Below are 27,007 nucleotides of genomic sequence, written 5' to 3' on the forward strand. Positions count from 1 at the left end.
CTCCTGATTAAGGATAGGATTAAGGACAGGATTGGTCCTTCACTGTAGATTGAGGTTAATCAGTGCAGTTGTGGTGTGATTAAAGACAAAAAAAGTGAGACAAGGTCAGTGACATTCAGAGCCAGGAAACAAACTTCAAGAATTCAGAGTAAAGTCAAGCAAAGGATGCCTTTAATTTGTTGGAATTCATTATCTGGTATTTCATGAAAAAGATGTGAATGCTTTGAACATAGGTAGAGGGCAGCCTTTTCACCTGCACACTCAATTGCATTGCCACTTACTGGCTCATGGACAATTAAGGTGTCATTTTTCTCCCTTTTTTAAATCTGTTTTTTTCCATCATTACTAGATCATTTCCATCATTATGAATTTGTATGTAAATTCGCTACGTTTTATCCCTGTGATGCTTGAATTTAATTGTTTCATATGACAAATTTGCTCATCTCAGGAAAGCTCCTTCAGGATTCTGGTTGCTCTCTGTGGTATTATAAAAAATGTATTTGGCCTTTTAGCAATGGGTTTGCCACCAAAACACAGGTGTCATGAAAAGCACACCTAAAAGCCAAAATGGGAAAGGAAAAGGCTCATGTCAGCATCATCGTCATTGGACATCAAGATTCGGGCAAGCCCAACACTACTGGCCATCTGGTGGACAAAAGAACCACTGAAAACTTTGAGGAGGCTGCTGAGATGGGAAAGGGCTTTTTCAAGTATGCCTGGGTATTAGATAAACGGAAATCTGAGTGTGAATGTGGTGTCACTATTGATATCTCCCCATGGAAATTTGAAATCAGCAAGTACTACATGACTTACTGATGCCCCAAGACACAGAAACTTTACCAAAAACATGATTACAGGCACATCTTAGGCTGACTATTCTGTCCTGATGCTTGCTGCTGGTGTTGGTGAATTTGAAGCTAGTATCTCCAAGAATAGGCAAACCTGTAAGCATGCCCTTCTGGCTTATACACTGGGTGTGAAACAATTAATTATTTGTGTTAACAAAATGGATTCCACTAAGCCACCCTGCAGTTAGAAGAAATATGAAGAATTTATTAAGGAAGTCTGCACTTACATTAAGAAAATTGGCTGCATTCTTGGAAGAAGTGGCATAGGTACAAAAAACAAAAAAGAAAACAAAATTGGCTAGAACTCCAACACAGAAGCATGTGTGCCAAGTTCTGGTTGGAATGATGACAATATGCTGGAACCAAGTGCTTAGCATGCCTTGGATCTAGCGATGAAAAGTCACCTGTAAAGATGGCAATGCTAATAGAATCATGCTGCTTGAAGCTCTGGACTGCATCCTATCACCAACTCATCCAACTGCCAAGTCCTTTTGTCTGCCTCTCCAGAATGTCTATAAAATCGATGGTGTTGTTACTGTCCCTGGTGGCCAAATGGAGGCTGGTATTCTCAAACCTGGCATGGTGGTCACCTTTGCTCCAGTCAATGTTACAACTGAAGTGAAGTCTGTTGAAATGCACCATGAAGCTTTGAGTGAAGTTCTTTCTGGTGACAATTTGGGCTTCAGTATCTAGAATTTGTCTGTTAAGATGTTCATCACAGCAACATTGCTGGTGACAGCAAACATAATCAATCAATTGGCTTCAGTGCTCTGGTGATTATCCTGAACCATCCAGGTTAAGTCAGTGCTGGCTATGACCCTGTACTAAATTGTCACACAGCTCACATTGCTTGCAAGTTTGCCGAGCTGAAGGAACTGATTGATTGCTGTTCTGATAAGAAGCTGGAAGATGGCCCTATATTCTAGAAGTCTGGCGATGCTGCCATCATGGATATGATTCCTGGCAAGCCCACGTGTGTTGAGAGTCTCTCTGACTATCCTCCTCTGGATTGTTTTGCTGTTTGTGGTATGAGGCAGACAGTTGCTGTGGATGTCATCAAAGCAGTGGACCAGATTGCTGTTGGAGCTGGCAAGGTCACCAAATATTCCCAGAAAGCTCAGAAGGCTAAACGCATATTATCTCTAATACCTGCCACCCCAGTCTTAATCAGTGGTAGAAGAATGGTCCCAGAACTGTTTGTTTCAATTGACCATTTAATAGTAAAAGACTGGTTAATAATAACAATGCATCATAAAACCTTCAAAATAAAAGGAGAATGTTTTGTGGACCATTTTGGGTTTGCTTATTTTTATTTTTATTTTTTTGCATGTGGCAGTTTTAAGTTATTAGTTTTTAAAATCAGTACTTTTTATTTTCTTTTTTCTGACTTTTATTTTTTAAGTTCAGAAAGTGTATGTGTGGATTTGTTACATGGGTGAATTGTGTGCCATGGGGATTTGATGTCCAGATTATTTTGTCCCCCAGGCAATGAGCATAGTACCACATAGGTAGTTTTTGATGCTCATCTTCCTCCCACCCTCCACCTTAAGTAGGCCCAAGTGTCTATTGTCTATTGTCCCCTTCTTTGTGTCCATGTGTACTCAATGTTTAGCTTCCACTTATAAGTCAGAACACGCAGTATTTGGTTTTCTGTTCTTTTGTTAGTTCATTTAGAATAATGGCCTCCAGCTCTATTGATATCAATGCAAAGGACATGATTTCATTCTTCTTTATGGCAATGTAGAATTCTGTGGTGTACATGTATCACATTTTCTTTATCCAGTCCACCACTGATGGTTATATAGGTTGCTTTCATGTCTTTGCTATTGTGAATAGTGCTGGGATGAATATATGCATGCATGTGTCTTTGTGATAGAACAATTTAATATTCTTTTGGGTTTATACCCAGCAATAGGATTGCTGGATCAAATGGTATTTCTGTATTAAATTATTTGAGAAATTTCCAACTGCTTTCCACAGTGGCTAAACTAATTTACATTCCCACCAGTGGTGTATAAATGTTCCCTTTTCTCTGCAACCTTGCCAGTATCTGTTATTTTTTGTTTTTAATAATAGCCATTCTGACTGGTGTGAAATGGTATCACATTGTGGTTTTGATTTGCATTGCTCTAATGATTAGCAATGTTGAGCATGTTTTCATATGCTTGTTGGCTGCATCTATTTTGTCTTTTGAGAAGTATCTGTTCATGTCCTTTGCCCATTTTTTAATTTTTTTTTTTTTTTGCTGTTAAGTTCCTTATAGATTCTGAATATTAGACCTTCGTCAGATGCATAGTTTGCAAATATTTTATCCCATTCTGTAGGTTGTATGTTTATTCTGCTGATAATTTCTTTTGTTGTTCAGAAGCTCTTTAGTTTAATTAGGTCCCACTTGTCAAATTTTTTTTTTTTTATATTGCTTTTGTTGTCTGCATCATGAAATCTTTGCCAGGGCCTATGTCCAAAATGGTACTTCCTAGATTTTCTTCTAGGTTTTTCGTGGTTTTAGGTGTTACATTTAAGTGTTTCATCCATCTCAAGTTGATTTTTATATATGTTGAAAGGAAGGAATCCAGGTTCAATCTTCTGCATGAGGCTAGCCAGTTATCCCAGTACCATTTATTGAATAGGGAATTCTTTCCCCATTGCTTGTTTTTGTCAGCTTTGTTGAAGATCAGATGATTGTCGGTGTGTGGTTTTATTTCAGGGTTCTCTAACCTGTTCCATTGGTCTATGTGTCTATTTTTGTGCCAATACCATGCTATTTTGTTTGCTGTATCCTTGTAGTATAGTTTGAAGTCTGGTTGGGTGATGTCTCCAGCTTTGTTCCTTTTGCTTAGGATCGCATTGGCTAGTCAGGCTCTTTTTTCATTCCTTATACTTTTTTTTTTTTTTTTCTGATTCTGTGAAAAATGTCGCTGGTAGTTTGATAGGAATAGCATTGAATCTATGAATTGTTTTGGGCACTATGACCATTTTAACAATATCAATTGTTCCTATCGATGATCATGGAATGTTTTTCCATTTGTTCATGTCATGTCTGATTTATTTCAGCATTGTTTTATAATTCTTGTTGTAGAAATATTTCACCTTCCTGGTTAGCTGTATTCATAGGTATTTTATTCTTTTTGTGGCTATTGTGAATGGGATTACTTTCTTGATTTTTCTCTCAGCTTGGTGCATTGATTTTGTATCCTGAAACTTTGCTGAAGTTGTTTATCAGATTGAGGTGTCTTTGGGCAGAGACTATGGGGTTTCCAGGTATAGAATCATATGATCTGGGAAGAGAGATAGTATGACTTCCTTTCTTTCTTCCTATTTGGTTGCCTTTTATTTCTTTTTCTTGCCTGATGGCTCTGACTGGGACTTTCAGCACTATCTTGAATAGGCGTGGTAAGAGTGGGCATCCTTGTCTTGTTCTGTTTCTCCAGAGAAATGCTTTCAGCTTTTGCCCATTCAGTATGATGTTGGCTGTGGGTTTGTTATAGATGGCTCTTATTCTGAGGTATACACTTTGATGTCTAGCTTGTTGAGGGTTTCTAACATGAAGGGATGTTGAATTTATTAGTATTGAAAGCCTTTATGGCATCTATTGAGATGATTATGTGCTTTTGTTTTTAGTTCTATTTATGTAAAATCAGTACTTTTAATGGAAACAACTTGCCCAAAAAAATATGTTATAGAATTTTGAGACCCATAAAACAAACTTCAATGAGAAAAAAATACATATTATAGATATTTGCTTAATATGTAAATATATTTCATATATTTATATAATATATTTAGCTAATATAAATATATAATAAATGTATATATAAATAAATGTGTTTATAAATATTTATATGTAAATATTAATATCTATTTATATTAACTAAATATATATTTATATTATATAATATATATTTGAAATAAATATATTTTTAGAAATATATTTATTTCAAATATATTTAGTTTATATAAATATATATTTAGTTTATATAAATACATTTTATTTTATATACTTGTATTTATTTTATATATAGATACATTTTTTATAATAAACATTAATTTTATATAAATATATAAAAGTTTTAGATAATAAATATGCATACTAATTTTATATTATATACATAAAGATTAACAAAGTAGATAGACAGCTAGCCAGACTAATAATAAAGAAAAGAGAAAAGAATCAAATAGACACAATAAAAATAAAAAAGGGAATATCACCACTGATCCCACAGAAATACAAACTGCCATCAGAGAATACCATAAACACCTCTATGCAAATAAATTGGAAAATCTGGAAGAAATGGATAAATTCCTGGACACATACACCCTCCCAAGACTAAACCAGGAAGAAGTCAAATCCCTGAATAGACCAATAACAAGCTCTGAAATTGAGGCAGTAATTAATAGCCTACAAACCAAAAAAAACCCAGGACCAGACAGATTCATAGCCAACTTGTACCAGAGGTACAAAGAAGAGCTGGTACCATTCCTTCTGAAACTATTCCAAACAACAGAAAAAGAGAGACTCCTCCCTAACTCATTTTATGAGGCCAGCATTATCCTGATACTAAAACCTGGCAGAGATACAACAAAAATAGAAAATTTCAGGCCAGTATCCCTGATGAACATCAATGCGAAAATCCTCAATAAAATACTGGCCAACTGAATCCAGCAGCACATTAAAAAACTTATCCATCACGATCAAGTCGGCTTCATCCCTGGGATGCAAGGCTGGTTTAATATACACAAATCAATAAATGTAATTGATCACATAAACAGAACCAATGACAAAAAGCACATGATTATCTCAATAGATGCAGAAAAGGCCTTCGATATAATGCAATGCCCCTTCATGCTAAAAACACTCAATAAGCTAGGTATTGATGGAACATATCTAAAAATACTAAGAGCTTTTATAACAAACCTACAGCCAATGTCATACTGAATGGGCAAAAGCTGGAAGCATTCCCTTTGAAAACTGGCAAAAGAAAAGGATGCCCTTTCTCTCCATGCCCTCTCTCTCCACTCTGATTCAACATATTATCGGATGTTCTATTCAGCACAATCAGGCAAGAGAAAAAATTAAAGGTATTCAAATAAGAAGAGAGGAAGTCAAATTGTCTCTGTTTGCAGATGACATGATTGTATATTTAGAAAACCCCATCATCTCAGCCCAAAAACTCCTTAAGCTGATAAGCAACTTCAGCAAAGTCTCAGGATACAAAATCAATGTGCAAAAATCACAAGCATTCCTATACATCAATAATAGACAAACAGAGAGCCAAATCATGAGTGAACTCCCATTCACAACTGCTACAAAGAGAATAAAATACCTAGAAATCCAATTTACAAGGGATGCAAAGGACCTCTTCAAAAAGAACTAGAAACCACCGCTCAAGGAAATCAGAGAGGATACAAACAAATGCAAAAACGTTCCATGCACATGGATAGAAAGAATCACTATTGTGAAAATGGCCATACTACCCAAAGTAATTCATAAATTCAATGCTATTCCCATCAAGCTACCATTGACTTTCTTCATAAAATTAGAAAAAACTACTTTAAATTTCATATGGAAACAAAAAAGAGCCCGTATAGCCAAGACAATCCTAAGCCAGAAGAACAAAGCTGGAGGAATCACACTATCTGACTTCAAACTATACTACAAGGCTACAGTAACCAAAACAGCATGGTACTGGTACCAAAACAGATATATAGACCAATGGTACAGAACAGAGGGCTCAGAGATAACAACACACATCTACAAACATCTGATCTTTGACAAACCTGACAAAAACAAGCAATGGGGAAAGGATTCCCTATTTAATAAATTGTGTTGGGAAAACTGGCTAGCCACAAGCAGAAAACTGAAACTGGACCCCTCCCTTACACCTTATACAAAAATTAACTGAAGACAGGTTAAAGAATTAAACGTAAGACCTATAAACCATATTAACCCTAGAAGAAAACCTAGGCAATACCATTCAGGACATAGGCCTGGGCAAAGACTTCATGACTAAAACACCAAAAGCAATGGCAACGAAAGCCAAAATAGACAAATGGGATCTAATTAAACTAAAGAACTTCTTCACAGCAAAAGAAACTATCATCAGAGTGAACAGGCAACCTACAGAATGGGAGAAAATGTTTGCAATCTATCCATCTGATAAAGGGCTAATATCCAGAATCTACAAGGAACTTAAATTTACAAAAAAAAAAAAAAAACCCACAAACAACCCCATGAAAAGGATATGAACAGACACTTCTCAAAAGAAGATATGTATGCAGCTGACAAACATATGAAAAAAAGCTCATCACTCGTCATTAGAGAAATGCAAATCAAAACCACAATGAGATACCATCTCACGCCAGTTAGAATGGTGATCATTAAAAAGTCAGGAAACAACAGATGCTGGAGAGGATATGGAGAAATAGTAATGCTTTTACACTGTTGGTGGGAGTGTAAATTAGTTCAACCATTGTGGAAGACAGTGTGGCGATTCCTCAGGGATCTAGAACCAGAAATACCATTTGGCCCAACAATCCCATTACTGGGTATACACCCAAAGGATTATAAGTCATTCTACTATAAAGACACATGCACACATATGTTTATTGCAGCACTATTCACAATAGCAAAGACTTGGAACCAACCCAAATGCCCATCAATGATAGGCTGGATAAAGAAAATGTGGCACATACACACCATGGAATACTATGCAGCCATAAAAAAGAATGAGTTCATTTCCTTTGCAGGAACATAGATGAAGCTGGAAACCATCATTCTCAGCAAAATAGCACAGGAACAGAAAACCAAACACCTCATGTTCTCACTCATAACTGGGAGTTGAACAATGGGAACACATGGGCACAGGGAGGGGAATATCACACACCATGGCCTGTCAGTGGGTGGGGGGCAATGGGAGGAAAAGCATTAGGAGAAATACCTAAGGTAGATGACGGGTTGATGGGTGCAGCAAACCACCATGGCACATATATACCTATGTAACAAACCTGCATGTTCTGCACGTGTATCCCAGAACTTAAAGTATAAATACACACACACACACACACACACACACACACACACATATATATTTATAAACTGATTCAAAGACAAGAACAAGATAAAGGAATTGGAGATGGATTAGCATAGAGAAGAGATGCGTAAGGAACTTGTACATTACTGCTTTCAGATTTTTGATAATGAAGTTGTTAACCAATTGGACAAAAAACAGAAGGGAGTTAAAATTAAAATTGCAAAGATTTCACTTTGGTCAAAGGGTGTATTTTTATTTTTATGTTTTAAATAACATTCTTCTATTCATTCACCAATCATTTTTGTAGCCTCCATTTTAATTTGGGCTATTCCAAGGTGCTGAAGTTTTTCAATGATGACCAATCAGAATCTCAGATTCTACTGGGCTTAAAGCTGGATGGAGCTGGATGTCAAGGTTATAAAATGCCAAGAAAAGGCCATTGAAACTCATTAAAGAGTCTCTTTGCATTGTTAAAATAAATAAATAAATAAGTTTTATTTAAATAAATATACATATTAACTTTATATAAATATATATTTAGGAAAAATATTTTAAATAAATATCATATACATGAATTGATGTAAATAAATATATATCATACAATATATATTTTTATATAATACATCATTTAATATGTTTGATCTTTGTACTCAGTTCTTGGCGCAGATCATTGGCAATTCCTGAGTGATAGTAGTGCCTTTTGTTGTTCTTAATGAGTCTCTTTTAACATCATCTGAGTTTATGCTAATGAAGTGACTAAGCATTGGGCCCCTAGATAGCTTTAGGTAGGGGGTTAGTCACCAGAAAGACAAAACTCATGATTAGAGGGTTAGAACTTTCAGTCCCATCTCCTAACATCTGGCGAGGGAATGGAAGCTGTTTGAGTTATCTGAAAACTCTTGGACAATGGGATTCAGAGAGCTTTGGAGCTATTGAACACAATGAAATGCTAGGAGAATGGTGCATTCATAATGGGAATGGAAGCTTCACATCCCCCCCACCATAACTTGCCCTATGTATTTCTTCCAGTTGGCTATTTCCATTTTGTAGCCTTCATAATAAACCAGTACACCTAACTAAACTATTCTCTTGAGTTCTGTGGGTTGCTCTGCTCAATTATCAAACCTGAGGAGGTATTTGGGATTGTGGAAACGCCTGAATTTATAGCCAATTGGTCAGGAGTATAGGTGGTTCTTAGGACTTGTAACTGGTATCTGAAGTTGGGGAAGTCTTGTGGGACTAAGCCCTTAACCTGTTGTTTATGTGCTGACTCTGGGAGTTAGTTTCAGAGTTAACCTGAATTACTGGACACCCAGTTGGTGTCAGAGAATTGGTTATTGGTGTCAGAATAAAACATGTACACAATTGGTTTCAGAAGTGGTGTCAGAGAAAACACCACAAAGTCTTGTCCTTTTTTCTTAGAAAACATAAAAAAAAGAAGGTTAGTGGTATGAGTTCTTGTTGCTATAGCTGTCTTGAGGCCAAAACTGATACTCCTAATCCATCTTTTTTCATATTTGCTAGATTACCTTTACCATCAGTTAGTACCCCTATTGATCCAGGGGGCTTACCTGGTGAGATGACCCATGATCTCTTCAATGGACTGAATTGTGTTCCTCCAAAATTCGTAAGTTGAAGTCCCAACCCCAGTCACTTGTGTGACTGTATTTGAATGTAGGGCCTTCAGGAGGTAATTAAAATTAAATGAAGTCATAAGCATAGGGACTGATATGGTTTGGCTATGTGTCCCTACCCAAATCTCATGTCTAATTGTAATCCCCACATGTCAGGGGAGGGGCCTGGTGGGAGGTGATTGAATCATGGGGCAGACGTCCTTCTTGCTGTTCTTGTGATCTGTTCTCACGAGATCTGTTTGACTGAAACAGTTCTCACGAGATCTGTTTGATTGAAAGTGTGTAGCACTTCCCCCTTCACACTCTCTCTCTCCTGCTTGGACATGTGAAGACGTGCTCACTTCCTTTTTGCCTTCTGCCATGATTGTAAGTTTCAGAGGCCTCCTGGTCATACTTCCTGCTAAGCCTGTGAAACTGTGAGTCAAACCTCTTTTCTTCATAAATTACCCAGTCCCGGGTAGTTCCTTATAGTAGCAATGTGAGAACAGACTAATACAGGGCCCTAATCTGATAAGATTGCTGGCCCTATAAGAAGAGGAAGAGAGGAGATTTCTTTCACTTTTCATGCAATTACACCAACGAAAAGATATGTGAGAACAAAGAGGCTGTCTGCAAGCCAGGAAGGAAGCCCCTACCAGAAACTAAACTTTTCCAGATCTTGATCTGGGAGTTCTAGCCTCAAGAATTATAGAATTAATTTTTGTTGTTTAAGCCATCTAGACTGTGATATTTTGTTAATACAGCTCTAGAAGACTAAAACACTCTCACCCCCAAGGGTTCTAGGTCCCATGTTACTGTCTTAGTCCATTTGTGCTAGTATAACAAAATACAAGAGACTGGGTAATTTATAATAAACAGAAATTTATTTTTTTACAGTTTTGGAGGCTAGGGAGTCCAAAGATCAAGGTGGTGGCATACAGTGTCTGCTGAGGGCCTTCTTGCTGATCCTCCCATGGTGGGAGGTGGAAGGGCAAAAAAGGGGATGAATGCTGTGTCCTCACATATTAGAATAGGAGAAGAGCCAAACTGGGCCTAAGCTAGTTCCCTCCAACCCTTTTATAATCCATTTGTGAGAGCAAAGCTCTCATAACTTAATCACTTCTCCAAAGGCCCCATCTCAATACCATGACAGTGGGGATTAAATTTCAACGTGAATTTTGGAGGAGACACATTTAAACCATAGTAGTCACTATGCCTTTTTCGGGTCATGGCTTCTGCCCTTGTCCATTTACTACAATATTGGGCAGGAGAGTACAAATAGACAATGGATAAATAGAATCCCAAATGTATTCTTCCCTGTTCCCATTATGTAATAGCTATCCTATCTCCTCCAGGTTATCAAAGTCAAATACCCCTGCCAATATGATAACTAATGTTTTTGCTTGTTGGTCTCTTGGTTCTAGGAGCCTAAAGTTACCAGATGGCAGCTGTAACTTAAAGTTAATATGGATTTTACTATATCCCTAGTTTAAGCATACTGTCCCTTGGAACCAGGTTTTCTAGACCCCTGAAAATTTCTATGTCCTAATCCCTAGTCACTGTGACTATGTTACATTACATGGCAAATGGAACTTTACAGATGTAATTAAGGTTATTAATCAGCTGACCTTAAGAGAGAGAAATTATTCTGTATATCCAGGTGGGCCCAAACTAATCACATGGATTCTTAAAAGCAGTAAAGTGTTCTCTAAATAGAGAAAGGTGCATTAGAAGAGAGACATTAGAAGAAAAAGTCAGAGATTTAAAGCATGAGAAGGACCTGATATGCTGTTGCTGATTTTAAGATGGAGGAGGCAACATGATGAGGAATGCAGGTGACCTTAATGAGTTGAAACAGGTTTCCAGCTGAGAGCCAGCAAAGAAATGAGGACCCCAGGCCTACATCCATAAAGAACTAAATTCGTCCAACAACCTCAAAATCTTGGTAGCAGATTGTATTCCAGAACCTTGAGATAAGATGCCACATCAATCAATACCTTGATATCAGCTTTATGAGACCCTTGATAGAAAGAGCCAACCATAACTTCTTAGCTACAGAACTATGGGTTAACATTTGTGTCATTTTTAGCTGCTAAGTTTGTGGAAATTTGTTACAGCAGCAATAGGAAATGAATGCATCCACAGAGTCTGAAGTTGCAGAGATAAGAAGCACACATTGCCAAGTGGGTCACTGAGGGTGATTATAAGCAGGGCCATTCCTACTTTTACCTTTTGGCTCTCAGAGACATGTATGATACCTACTAGGGACATGGCATTATATAAAGGTCATTATATAAAGGTCATTATATAAAGGCCATATCCTTGTGGGTTGTACCCCATCCTTTTAAGATATGGTCTCAAGCTGGCTACTCAATTGGTTCTTTATTATTACATCAATTTATAGGTGAGCAGCATCTAAATTATGCAGTATGTCATAGGCTCAGAGAATTTCATGGATATAAGCCCACTACTAAAATCCCTTTTCTGTCAAGCAGGTCCTTGATCTCCAACAAAATCGTGTGGTATCCTATTGAGGCAGCAAGCACTCTGTAAGTTCCCAGATAGTCATGCTGGCCAAAGGAAGAAAGGAAATCTCATAGCTAGGATATATGCCAGTTCCAATAATGAAGAGAATTGCCTCCACAGTCTGGGATGGAAGGCATCTGATGTAATTCCCTTGCCACCAAGGGGTTGATTGGTCTCCTTGAAGGAAAGTGCCATGATAGTGACTCAGATAAAGTCTCGTTTATAGCTGGGGTTCTACATTTGGCAGCAGCAGTAGCTAGATCAGTCTTGGTTAGTAAGACTCAACGATGTTTAGCCCCTGCTTAGCCTCCATACTTGTGACCAGGGCTTTTTCATTCATGTGTCCATTGTACCAGACTGGAGTAGCCTAATTGGCCTAATTATGTTTTCTTTTGTTATTTACTGCCTCTTTCATGCCCTCTGGTAAGTGTTAAAATGCAAAACAAATATCTTCACATTGCATGCCAATTCCCATAGGTCAGTCCACTATGTTTCTTACACTGACCTCTTTATCTTTGATTTTTCAATCTTTTTTCTTCTAGGTTCCTGACCAAACAGCCAAGCCATTTTCCACTGCCTGTAAGTTCACATACATTCTAACTTCTGGCCAATTTTTTTTCTCACGAATTGGATAATCTTTGGGAGGTGATTAGGCTCCACTCTTATAAATGGGATTAATGGGATTAGTGCTCTTATTAGAGAGACTCAAAAGAGAACAACCTTCCCTGATTCTGCCATATAAAGTTGAAATGACCATCTAGGAAGGGAGCCCTCACCAGACACTGAATAAACCAGCACCTCAATCTAGGACTTGCCAGCCTCCAGAACTGTGAGAAATAAGTTTCTGTTACTTATATGCCATCTGTTTATGGTATTTTGTTATAATAACCTGAGCTAAGACAAAAAAACATGTCAAATTATGTCACTTTTCTGGTCTAGACCCTTAAGTGGCTTCTTACGTCACTCAAAATAAAACCCAAAGTGATTGCAACGACCTACAAGGCCCCATATGATCAAGTACTTTCATATATCTTTGCCTTAATTTAAAACCACTATTGGTCAGGCACAGCGGCTCATGCCTGTAATCCCAGCACTTTAGGAGGCTGAAGCGAGTGGATCACTTGAGGTCAGGATGGATCCTGGGATAAACCTCCTGTAGCAAGAAGAAACTCAATGCAGACCCAAAGGGTTCTGGAACACAGTTATGTTTATTTTGGCAAGTCATCATTTTCTCTTTGAGAAACAGCTCCTAACTTGCTGATCTTGGCTCCACATCAAGTACTAATATGACCTGAGCTAGTCATGAGACAGGTGTAATTTGATTCACTAAGTCATAAACTTCGACATACAACAGCATTTCATAATTCAGGAGAAGTGGTATACACAAGATTAGACTTGAAGAGATCCTGAAGGCCTAAGTAATTTGTATGGGTAGATGACTCATACTCCCAATATGCCTATTTCAGCTGCACTGGCATTTTTCTTGCAAATGACACCTTTGACTTCCTGGAGATTTTTTGATGACCAGCTAACAAAGGAGAAAAAAATTTAGCCTGGTTTATAGATGGCTCTGAATAATGTGCTGACACTAGTTAAAAGTGGACTACTGCAGTATTACAGGCTCACTTAGAGGTTACCCTGAAAGACATTGATGAAGAGAAATCCTTCCAATTGGCTAAAATTCAAGCTGTATATCTCATTGTTCACTTTGCCTGGGAGGATATATGGCCTCAGGTGTGGATCATTAGTTATTCATGGGTAGTGGCTAATGGTTTGGCTGGGTGATCAGAAAGTTTGAAAGAATAAAATGGGAGGATTGGTGATAAGAAAGTTTAAGTAAAAGGCTTCTGCATGGATCACTTAGAATTGGCACCAACTGGGAGAATGTTTGTATCTCATGTAAACATTCACCCAAAGTCATCCTTGGCAGAACAGGCTTTCAATAATCATACAAAAAATGTCATTTTCTTATAATAACAGTTGGAGTCCTTTCCTCAGTCTTCCAGTGCTCATTCAGTGGGTTAATGAAAAATATGGCCATGATGGCAGGAATGAACTTTCTGCCTGGCATCAATAACAGGAAATCTCTCTCACCAAGGTTGGCCTTACTAAGTGCCCAATTTGCCTACAGTAACACCTGATTCTGAGCCTTATACACCCGGGGACCAGTCAGCCACCTTGTAACAGGTGACAACAGTGCAGTTTGTCATGAAGAGGGCTGCATTATTATTCTTTTTAATTTTATTTATTTATTTCTTTGAGATAGAGTCTCACTCTGTCACCCAGGTTGGAGTGCATTGGCATGATCTCCGCTCACTGCAACCTCTGCCTCTGGTGTTCAAGCAATTCTCCTGCCTCAGCCTCCCGAGTAGCTGGGACTACAAGTGTGCACCACCACACTCTGCTAATTTTTGTATTTTTAGTAGAGACGGGGTTTCACCATGTTGGCCAGGCTGATCTCGAACTCCTGACCTCAGGTGATCCACCTGCCTCGGCCTCCCAAAGTGGCTACATTATTATTATTATTATTATTATTATTATTATTGCTGGGATAAAATATTTTGATTTTCTTTCTTGCTTCTGTTAGCACCATCATTCATGTATTGAATGCCATAAACACAGTCATAATATCCCACACAATATTACCTTTAACAAAAGATTTATCTTTTAGCAAAAGAAAAGAAGTAAGGCAATGAGTTGGCTGATTTCCATGTGATTCACTGCTCTTGTGAAAAACTGCCACCTAGAAGCAAATTGGTTTTTGGAATGATACACTGTACTAAAGACACAATGATTATGCCAATTAGGAGACAGATATGTGAGGTTGGGGTACCCTTCTATGGGATGTAGTATTTCATCTAAACCAGTGATCAATGTATGGTCCAGCTTCTTCCATAATTATAGGTCCCATAGGTCTGGGAACCAATGGGAGAAAGTGGGAATGGCATCTCTTTCTCATTATTACACCTAATAAAACACTCATGATTTTCACTTCCCATTTCTTCAATTCTAAGGTTTGTTGATTGAAAGATCTTAGTACTCAAAGGGGTACTATTTTCACCTGGAGAAACAATAACGGTTACACTGAATTGAAAACTGAAATATCAACCATTCACTTCAGGTGCCTTATTTACATGGGTTAAACAAGCAAAACATGGAATTACATTAGTAACTTGGATAAGATTGCTGTTACACAATTTAAGTAGAGAGAAGTAGCATCCATGAGGGTGCTCTTAGTATAGCTACATCCAATGGTCAGTGATAAAAGGAAATAATATTAAAACTCTAATCAAGTAGAAAACACTACCCACAAATATGATACCTTGGAATTCAAAAAAAAAAGAGCAGAAGCAGGAAAGTTTTTCTGACCTTCTCCTGCCCCCTTTCTTCTGAAACAGGCCACTGCTTATTCCCTGGAGCAGGCCGTAAAAGCTACGAAAGTCATCCTCTGACCTTCTGCCTCCCTTCTTTCCGGAAGACTCTCATGTGATAGGTGTCCTGCCCTATACCCAGAGGGAAGGAATGTCAGACAAAGACACCAAGAAAAATCTGAACAGGCCTTGCTCAGTATCCCCCACCCATTAGTTTATTACCATGATATCATACCCTTTTGTCCTTCAATCATACTTCTGCAAGACTGTCCATAAAAATATATACACCTCTCTGTTTCTTTGGGTCTTCATTTCTGAAGGCTCCCTTATCAGGTGAAACTTACATTAAATAAATTTGTATGCTTTTGTCTTGTTCATCTGTCTTCTTTTATTGGGACCTCCGCCATTAATCTTATAATAAGTGAGGACAATATTTGTTTTTATCTCCCCTACAAGGCAGAACCACTGAGGGCTTAGATCCTTCAGGAATAAACATTTGGTCACTCACAGGTAAAGAACCCTAGCAAGTAAAGATGCTGGCCGAGAGAAAAGAAAAAGTGAAATGGGAAGCAGAGGAAGAAAGCCATTAACCCCAATTGTGGCCTTGTGACCACGTACAGAAAAGAGGACTGTAGCCTCCATCTATGTGATTCTCCTTGCTGCTGTATGCATTTGCATATTTTAACAAATTTTATCCTACCTTCCTAAGCATTAAACAGGCGTATTGTTAATCATTAAAATTATGGGATATTTGTTATCATTAAACTTACCAGTTAGAATATTGAGAAGGAATAATTTTATGTTGTAAAAAGGGGAACAATGGCCATTACTGAGACACCATGGTTTTAGAACTACATAAAGCAAGGAAAAGAACTTTTGGTTGATAACTTTTGCAGAGATAGCACAGTTTTGTTCAACTTAATGAATGATATTTTAGAATCAATAATGTATTTTTCTTTTTAGTAAACCTGATTGAAAAAGACATTGTTTAAAAAGATATTTTTCTTTATTAAATTATAAAGGTTTTTTTCTCATGTTAGAGAAAATTTGGATTTGATTGATTACTGGCTAAATATGTGTCCAATAAGTAAGTTTGTGATTTTCTTAACTGCATTCTTAAAATGTATATATTGTATAAAATTATTTTTAGAACTAGAGACACATTGCCATAGTGTGATATACCAGAAGATGTTTCAGAATGTATTTAAGAGAAAATTATTTTTTATGCCAAGATTTTCATAGTGGTGCTTGTGAATTTGGCTTTTGTCCAATTTTATTTTGATAAAGAAAATATTCTCCATGGTACAACTGATCTTCCTCTATTCCATTCTATAGTGAAATCACGTCCAGAAACTGAGACACTGAAAGAAAGTGACTATAATGAGATAAGTGGAGAGTTATTTTGACCTTATTGTAGAATCTAGAAGAAAGGGAATGTTGCTAAGAAAGAAACATCAGAACAACAGAAAATTGTTGGTTAATTAATAGTTTCATTTAAAAATATTCTTTGTTTTCCATTTTGCCTCATGTGAAAATCTCCTATTAAAATTTTACTAAAATGTACATACCTCCTGCTGTGAAAATCTGTTTTAAACCATCCTTAATGATTCTAATATGAGAGCTTCTAATATATCTTGAAGCAATTCAAGGAAAGGATGGCTGCAAAGGATACATTTAACTTACTTTAAAATTTTCTTTTTATTTATTAAGCTAGTTTAATTAACATTTGACTCTTACATGCTTGGAAAATCGAGAGAAAATACCAAATGCTTATTCTTACCAATGCTATTCAATTTTCCACTTTTTACTAATGACTTTTTATAGAAGGTAAATTTATGAAAGAATATGGTATAGTTTTTCAATGATAAAATATTATATTAACCTTAACTTTGAAAGGAGCACATTTTTGCAGAAGGGAAATGTATAAGCATGTGAATTATTTTTCTTTAGTTATAACTAGCAATTTGTTTCTGTGGAATTTGTGTTGCTGGTGGAGTATTCAGTGCACCTACGTTCATCTATTTTTAGCACTGGCACATGGTCATAGACTGAACTATATATGGAAAACACGCTCATACACTCTTATTTTCTAAAATACAGTGTTTAGTGCCTTGTTTTCCATCAACTCAATATAAGGGATTTTTCATGTGGAAATATAATTCCCCTGCCCTCTTTCTTTGAGCTGTGCTCCAATCTTAAAGCCAGTAAAATTCATGTTTACTATTCTCTAGTAAAAATAGCACAATGGTGAGAAAAATTATAATTGCACACCATTCACTTTAATACCATCATTACAATAAGAGTTTAATTTACCATCATCTGATATTTAGTAGCAAAATGAATGTAGTTCACTTTGACACTGCCCTGATTGCAGATATCCTAATGAATAGTTCTATGATTGATTGGGTAGATGACATCAGCACAATTATAGGCCTGTGTGAGCATTAAATAGCCAAATTGTTGGGGGGAGAAACACATGAAAGCCTGGAGTGGAATGTAGATAGAGTTGGAATATAAGCAGGGTTCGAGTAGAATAGAACCCTTCTTTATGGAAATGTGCTTGGAACAATTTCACAGGAAGCAGTTGCTGTTAGGCACTATTGCTATAGCTGGAAGAACAATTTTCTCTTTTGTAACAACAACAACAACAAAATGCACTGCCCCAGCATCACACCCTCTTTCTTAGCTTAGGTTGCCAAGACAGGATTTTCCCAACGAGATCTTCAATTCAATTCTATAACATGATTCTTTCTTTCTGATATTGTAAATTAAAAATCAATGAATTGAGAATCACAACCTTTTTAAAACAAAAATTCAAAAGCATGGGTTATGTGTGCCTAACTGAATTAAATAAAACCATTTCACCAATCAATTATGCTGTTCTTCATTCATCCTTATTCAGGATGTTGGTTTGAAGAAAATTTTACAGTGCTCCATTCTCAGTCGCTCCTTGCTCTCTTTTTATGCCCACCCCCCCTCAGTACACAGGCACACACACCCTACACAATTAGTTAAAACCAAACTAAATTATTTGGGTCAGAGTTTTCTTAAGCTTTTTGAAGCTCTCCCAGGATCGTGCTTAAATATTCCTGTTGTAGCCTGGATATGTAACAGTCCGAGGTATGGAATGGTGGACACACACGGAAGACTAGGTCATCAGTTTCACAATTTCGGCCCTTAATGGGTTATAATTCAGCTGTGCTAAGGCACACTATGTGCTGATTTACATGTCTTCAGTCGACATGGACATTTCCTGAAAATAAAACACTGGGATTAGTATTACAAGGCAGCTTCCAATGCAAAAGATTAACCTTTGTTAAAAAATAGGATCCACTCTTCAAAAGGCTACATGTAACTCATGCTGTACATTATATATCTTAAAATAATTATGTGAAGGATTAAGAAAAATACGATAGTGCTGTTCAATTATTTCTGGTCTCTCAGAGATTGGTACTATATGCTATGAGTTTGAGATATTGGAGACAACATAGTTGGGACTGAGTAGGAAAATAGCATAGCACCATCCCTCCTCATTGTATTTTAGTTGATACCAATGATATACTATATACATGGTTTCCCAAACTTGGATGCTAATCAGAATTAATATAGGAGCTCATTAAAAACAAGAATTTCTGGGCTTTAACCTCAGACTTACTTAGTCAGAATCTGTATTTTCTCCAGCACCCCAATCACTAATGATTTTGACATAGCCAGGAAGAAACTACGCTTGAAACCTCTCTGTATTAGATTGAACAGCTAAGCTCAGATCCTATTCTTGGCAGCAAAACTGGTTTGGTGTCCATGCTCACAACACTATTTCACTTCTCCAAACCTGTTGCACCACCCTAGATGTGAGGAGATATTGCTAAATACAAATAAACAAATTATTACTCTGGGCCTCAAACATCAAACAGGATCTTAAAATTATACTACACATAGGCTCTGCTTATACAAAATGAAATTAACTTTCATTTTGTAGGGACAATATAGGAACATGATTGCAACTTTTAACATTATGAAACATACAGGTTGGTTAATTTGGGCTTGTTTAAACAAATCACAGAAAAACTAGAGCCAAGGGACAATATTGCAGTTGAAGATGGTTAATTTAAGAGCAAATTAAGATCTTTTCATGAAGCAGGTAGTAAATCTATGAAAGTAATTAGAATGATAAATGACCAACTCCAAAACATAAATAGGTTCAAGAAGCATTTTAATCAGTTGTGGAGGATAAGTCCATAATGGATTTTTATGGAAGATAAGAAACCCTTGATATGACCCAGTATTCAAGCAAAAATGGGAAACAATGGAAGTGCAAATACAAGTTTTTCCATCTGATAAAAATTCTTGAAGACCCAACCACAGGTGGCTAAGATATAGTTTGCTTTTACATCAATGGATTTAAAGAATTTTGAGATTACTGAGTATTATTTTCTTTCTTCCACTACAGAGTAGGTTGCTACACAAATCAAACAGTCTCACTGATTTTTAGAACTTTTAAAATGATTTCAGTGTGGAAACTGGAGCTAGTGCTTACAGATTTCAGAGGTACAAATGTAATCTTAAACAAAGCAGCTCATTTTTACTTCTCATATAATGATGCGTCATCAAAATTAGACATACTAATGGATCATTAAGTTATTAAAGTTGTCTCTTTTAATTTGTTCTGGTACCTGGTATTCTGGTTAATTTATGGTGATTGGCAAATGTGCTGATAAGGTGCCCTGGGTCATCTGTATAAAACTCGAGGGTAGATGCTATTTAAATTAGCAGTTTTCTAAGCACACTTAAGCAATCAGTGTGGCTTCCACTTAAATTTTGGACAAGATGTAGAAGAATTTTCTATTAATTTCAAGCAGTTCAGTAATGCAAGTTGAGATTACTATTAGGTTGGTGCAAAATGAATTGCGGTTTAAATGTTTATGTTCAATGGCAAAAACTGCAATTACTTTTGTACCAAGCTTAATAGTATTTATAGTTGATCCATGGTATAATTTCTTTATCACCCCCACCCCAGCCCTCAGCATTTCTCTTCATTTATAATTCAAGGAAACAGTGGAATTGTGTGAATGCATCTCAAATCAATGAATCACCTTTTATCTTTCAACTTCCTGGAGTGAAATACACTTGACTTCAGTTCTCTTGGTTCCCAACCTGCTTCAGAATTTGAGTCAATTTTCTTTTTCAGTATTCTTTAATACTGATGTCAACTTTTAATTCTAGGATTATGAAAATCATCTAAAGTGAATAGAAAGAATTTCTAATTGGGACAAAATGAATTCTCTGCGATTCCCTACCTTATGCTTTTACCAAGCTTTTTCTTCTGAGGATTAGGAAAGTATATTTCGAATCTTGACTATTGGTTATTTTTCTCCTTTGCTGTGTCCTGAGAGTTAGAGCAAACTGAAAACATGACAAAGTATTAAGACATTTTTCTAAACTAAAGCCTAGTTTTCCTTGATGTCCTGTTATCACTGCCAAGGTCAAGGTTATAAGTACCAGCAGAGTTAATCTGCCTCTGCAACTATGCTGTAATATTCAACACAGAAAGCTTCTGTGCCTAGTGTATCTCTGACTCTACCAGTTGCTGGGAAATGGCAGATTGAAGGACATTCAGAGTGGTTCATAACTTTGAAAAATCAATTATCAGTTAATAGAGCCTTTAGGACACCCTAGTTTTCAAGCATGGCCTTCTGCCACAAAAACACTCAAAAACTTTTTGCTGTTACAGTTACATTGTAGACAAAAATCCATTCCGTTTCTAGCTCCTTTCGTTAAACAATGCTGGGACAACACCTAAGGATTTGTTCACTTAGAAGCAGGCACATTTGATCTGGAAATGCCTTAGTGTAGTCCAGGTATGTACCAAATTTCTGATTTTGACTAAGTCTTCCACTTTCTCTAGTGGACAGCTTCCTACATTTTATTTTACCCCATGTAAATGTAAGGAAGTTGACACTACATATATATAGAAGACAGCTAAACAAATTGATAAAGGTGAATAGAGCTGTTAAGAAAACAAATTGTCAGAGTTAGATGACCTCTCTGCCTCCTGCCATCGCACTAAATCTAGCAAACACAATTATAAGACAAAGTGGTCCTAACCTGTGGAACCCTATCTCATATCCTGATGGAAGTTTTTGGCAAAATAAGATTAAGTGAAGTCTAGTGTGACTGAGTGATCTGTTTAGCCTGGGGTTGGAAGGGTTCCCAGATAGTAGTACTTGCACTGCTAAAACTGGGACAGTCCTGGGCATTCTCGCACTGTCAGTCACTCTAGGCCTGATGACATTACTTTGTTTCTGAGCAGGAACACATCTCAATGAGCCTACAGACGCCCCGATATGTTGAAGACCGGGGCATATGTCGAAGACCAGGCCCTACTCCATATAACATACTATCATTCTTTGAGGTATTAATGATCCTTCCTTCTCTCTCAACCTCTGACTTTCCTGGGAGATAAATGAAAAGGAGCAAGAAAAGGCCATGATTTGGAGCCACATGATATAGTACTTATGGGAAATGATTATATCATGTAAAAATGGCAATGTAGTTGTAAGGAATCCTTGCCATCTTCGTATGCACCTTATTCGATGTGGGTTTATCACAGGGCTGAAGTACTTGCTTGGTTACAAGTACTGACAACTATTCAGTTCAAAATAATTTTTCAACATTTTCAGAGATATCAATGTCAATTAAAAAGCCTGGTTGCTATCTTAGAGGTGGAAAATAAAAATACTTATTTTTGTTTGTGTTCTGAGCTTTTAGTGCTTAATAAACTAGAAGTAATGCTGCATACAGATATTAGCAGAGTAATACAACATCTACCACCACAGACAAAGAGAATAACAAATGAAGACAAATTCCACTACTAATAGATACCTCTGGATCCGCAGCACCTAGAATAATGCTTGGTGTGTAGTAAACTGTCCCCTAATATATGTGGAATGAATGAATGATTAGCAGCTATGGCATCAAAACACATGCATTAAATCTATCAGCAAATGTTTATTGAATTTCTGCTAAGCACAAAGCACAAATCTGAAAGTTCAGTTGTTTTGCTTCTCCATTTCTTTCTGTTATTGTTTGAGTATTTTGTTTATCCATGTCAAAGTTCTGACCTATTAAGAAGTGCAGGGATAATAATAGTTTAATTTCTAGCTCAACTGATAGAAACGTTGTTAAGAGTCTCAGAAGTTGTTTTCTAAAATTCTGGGACTGGACACTTTGGATCCCTAATTATTATGTTACCTAGATTGATACCACTTTTTTCTTTTTCTTTTCATTCCTTCCTTCCTTCCCTCCCTCCTTCCCTCCCTCCCTTCCTTCCTTCCTTCTTTCTTTCTCTCTCTCTCTCTTTCTTTCTTTCTTTTTTGCCTTTAAGATAGGGTCTTGCTCTTTTGCCCAGGCTGAAATTCAGTGGTGTGATCATAACTCACTGCCGTCTTGACTTCCTGGGATCAAGCGATCCTCCCACCTCAGTCTCCCAAATAGCTGGGATCACAGGTATGTGCCACAAAGCCCAGCTAATTTTTTTTTTTTTAATTTTTATTTTTTAGGAGGTAGAGATTCCCTGTGTTACCCAGGTTGGTCTTTAACTCCTGGGCTCAAGCGATCCCCCTCCCTCAGCCTCCCAAAGCTCTGGAATTACAGGCATGAGCCACCATGCCTGCCAAGATGACACTTTCTAAATATAATGTTCCAACTAACTGTGGTCAGGTTTAATAGCTATGTGGTTCATATCACACTTTTCCATTTCATTGATGGTTGTATCAGCAGGAGAGAGTTGACAGCCTCAAAAAAGTTCCTTTTTCAGTCTATCTGGTCTACTGTATAAAGAGATAAATTTATTCTGATAGGATTTGGTTTTCACAAACCTATTACTTAATTTCTTTTTCCATTCAAATGGCCTGAATATAGATTTGGGGCAATTTTTCCAAACTTGTTTTATACAGGAAAATAAGGTAAGCTTAGATGTCTATTATTTCTAGAATCATTTTCCTCTTAGGGAAAATAGATAAATATAAATATATAAATATACCCTAACCATAACCCTACAAAAACTTTGACCTTATTTTTATAGAATTTTGGAATAAAAATCATCAGGATCTGCAGATTTTAACGCTATTTTTATACCTGAAAATTATCACGCAGTCAGCACAGTCTTTTGTTTCCTCTGACAATTAATAGAATTCTACAACATGATTTTTTTGTAGAAAAGGAATACAATACAGTCATGTATCCCTTAATGATGGGTGTGTTAGTCCATTCTCATACTGCTATAAAGAGCCACCTGAGACTGGGTAATTTATGAAGAAAAGAGGTTTAATTGACTCACAGTTTCTCAGGCTTAACAAGAAGCATGACGGGGAGACCTCAGGAAATTTACAATCATGGCTGAAGGCGAAGGGGAAGCAAGCACATCTTACCATGGTGGAGCAGGAGAGACAGTGAGTGAGCAGGGAAGTGCTACATACTTTTAAACCATCAGATATCACATGCAGCTTTGTCAAATGTGAAAAACCATTCACAGTCTATTTTGCTGTGTCTCATTGACCCAGTTCCAGAACAGGCAGAAACCAAAACATTAACTTGTATGTTTATCTTCGTATCTCATGGCAGGTTAGAATGATCATGTGTTCTATACAGGTTTGAGTCTCCCTTATACAGCCAGGAAACAAAAGAAGACAGGTTACGTGGAAAGACATTATAAAGCATTGAGAACTAAGGCTTTATAATTATAGGAACCTGGGTTTGCCTCCTTTCTCTTCCATCTTCTAACTGAACAACTTTAGCGTGTGTAAGCCACAACATCTGCAGTTTTCTGAGGCTTGATCACACAACGAACATTACCAACTCATCTTTTGTCACAGTTTACTACTACAACAGGAACAGAGGCAAAAGAGTGGGGACATAGACAGATCTAGGGTAATTTCTAGTCTATGCATGAAAGGAGTCCTTTAGTTTGTTATATGAGTTTTGACTCAGATATATTGCTTCCCTCTGATTGAGTTGCACAAGGGAAAAGCCAACTGAAAACACTAGCAATTAATTATTAAGTCATGTTTATATATTTATATCTTTCATACATATTCATCTATTTATTTAATATTTAGTGCTTTAATTATTAAACTGTTTTTGAACATTGTTTATGGGAGAATATTTTTGGCAGCCAAAATATATTTTCAAGTATAAACAGCTGAGTAAGAATCAGAGCATCATAGAAACAAGATAGAGCCTCCATCTCCTGAGTCCCTTATGGTGTTTTTGAAGTCAAAGTACTTAAAACAGGTAAAAGGATAGACTACTTTTCCCTATTTAAAAATATCAGCATGCAATCCATTCCCTGAGAAATTTAGGAAGTGATTCTACGCAAGAAAGGTCTTTATTTTAGAATTGTAAGAAAAAATAGCAAAAGTGCTCCTGTTATTTGGAAAGGTACAGAGAAGGTATCAAAAGTTTTTGGTATTTGAGGTTAATTTTATATGAAGAGTAAAATGAAGAACTAGAAGAATTAAAATGATTTGAAACTCAAAACTTTTAGAAAATGTTGTTATTGAACTGCCAGCAAATGTAAGGATATTCAGCAGGTTTAGTGCTTGATTGCACGATGAAGAGGGTAAGAAGTAATTATTGTCAAATTAAAATGGATTGACTTTGGTCTCATGTCATTTCTTATCTAATTATTTAATATAACATATAGTTGTAAAGGAAAGCAGCTTTATGTCATTCACATTTTGCAAAATTGAACTGTCCCTAGGTTACTTTGGAAGGGACAACTGCCTAAAGTTTCCTTTTTTCACACAAGATTGTCCACCACCCCACCAGCAAATTATTTTAAATTAATTTGTTTAGCATGAAAGGAAATAAGAAGACACTGAAACCACTCAAGGAATATGAAATTCAATCCAATTTCCCATTTAATGAGCACCTATGATGCTGCATCTATAAGCACCTATGAGCTGTTATGGTGGCAATGTATTGAGAATCCAAAGTAAAGAAGACATAATTCCTGCCCACAAAAATCTTATAATCTCAAACTGAAAGGAGAAAGGAGGACTACAGAGTACACAATAATTAAAATACTCATATTTAACTAGATAAGCAGTGGGCGAGTGGGGAGAGAAAGAGAGAGAGAGAAAATGTAGCCTTTCCATTATTTAGTGTGCAATGCCCTATGATTAGCATGATAATGGAGGATAGAAAATTGAAATTCTATAGTCACAGTCCCCGCTTAACTGTCACAGGGTGAACAACTCTCTGTGCTGAGTGTGATTCTTGGGTTTAAGGTTTATATTTTTTGTACAATCTGGTTCCTACATGCAAGTTAATTACTTTATCTACTGTTCAACCTAAGGGATAAACTTCCTGAGACATTTCTTTTCAAGATTAATTTGAAACTATATGAGTTTTTTATTTTCTTCTTGTATCTTTAGAACCCCACTCCCAAGTGAGGTTTGATTCTTCTGTTTAACTAACTAGGAATATGATCATAATGGAGTGCAAGAGGGATTAAATTCTTCCCAAGGGTGGTAAAGTGAAGGTTTCAAAAAGGATATGGCCTATGAAGAGTAAGATTTCAAGAGATAGATTAAAAGAAATGCTATTATAGGCAAAGTGAGTAGTCAACCACTATGCAAAGGTATAAAAGCATCCAATGTGTGACAAGTATGGACAATGTAAGTAGACTGGAGTAGGTAGTGAATGAGGCATTTGAGGGCAGTCATGAGTGGTAAGGCTAAAAAGCTAGGTAAAGTTAGATAGTGGTAGTTCTAAGAAGTACAGCCTTTGCTCTGTAGGTGGTGACAGTCAGTGAAGGTTGTTAGTGAAGTGATATCATACTTGTGTTTTAGAAAGGTAATTCTTAGCTGCTACCTCATGCCTCTGACCTGGCAGAAGTTTCTTTTTGTTTTCCAGAAAACCACAAGAAGAGAGTATAGACAGCCGTCGCAGTACATTGAGCTCCATAGAGATAGCAGTGAGGCAAGCAAGAGAGAACCAGATGGGCAATGGGTGACTCTGTGTCTTGCTGAGCAAAAATAACTAAATGTGGGCAAAGGAGGTCCTAAGAAGCTGAGAGGCACACTGTCATCATATGCATTCTTTTTGCAAACTTGTTGGGAGGAACACAAGAAGAAGTACCCAGATACTTCAGTCAACTTTTCAGTTTTCTTTTTTTTTTTTTGCTTTTTGTTTTTTGAGAGACAGATATCGCTCTGTCACCGAGGCTGGAGTGCAATGGCGTGCTCTTGGCCCACTGCAACTTCTCAGAGTTTCCAAAAAAGTGCTCTGAGAGGCGGAAGACCATGTCTGTGAAAGAGAAAGGAAAAGTTGATGACAGAAAAGACAGACAAGGCCCATTATGAATGAGAAGTAAAAATATATATTCATCCTAAAAGGGAACCAAAAAGAAACACAAGGATCCCAATGTACTCATGAAGCATCTTTCAGCCTTTTTCTTGTTCTCTTCTGAATATTGCCACAAAATCAAAAGAGAACACCCCAGCCTATCTGTTGGTGATGTTGCAACAAAACTGGAAGAGGTATGGAATGACACTGCTGCAGATGACAAGCGCCCTTATGAAAAGAAGGCCATGAAGCTGAAGAAAAAATACTAA

General features: G+C 36.9%; 1 pseudogene; it reads left to right on the forward strand.

Moving 5' to 3' along the window:
• Positions 1 to 567: 567 nt before the first annotated feature.
• On the forward strand, positions 568 to 27,007 carry LOC702121 (elongation factor 1-alpha 1-like; annotated as a pseudogene).

This window comes from Macaca mulatta, chromosome X (genome assembly GCF_049350105.2).
Source record: "Macaca mulatta isolate MMU2019108-1 chromosome X, T2T-MMU8v2.0, whole genome shotgun sequence".
Classification (NCBI taxonomy): Eukaryota; Metazoa; Chordata; class Mammalia; order Primates; family Cercopithecidae; genus Macaca; species Macaca mulatta.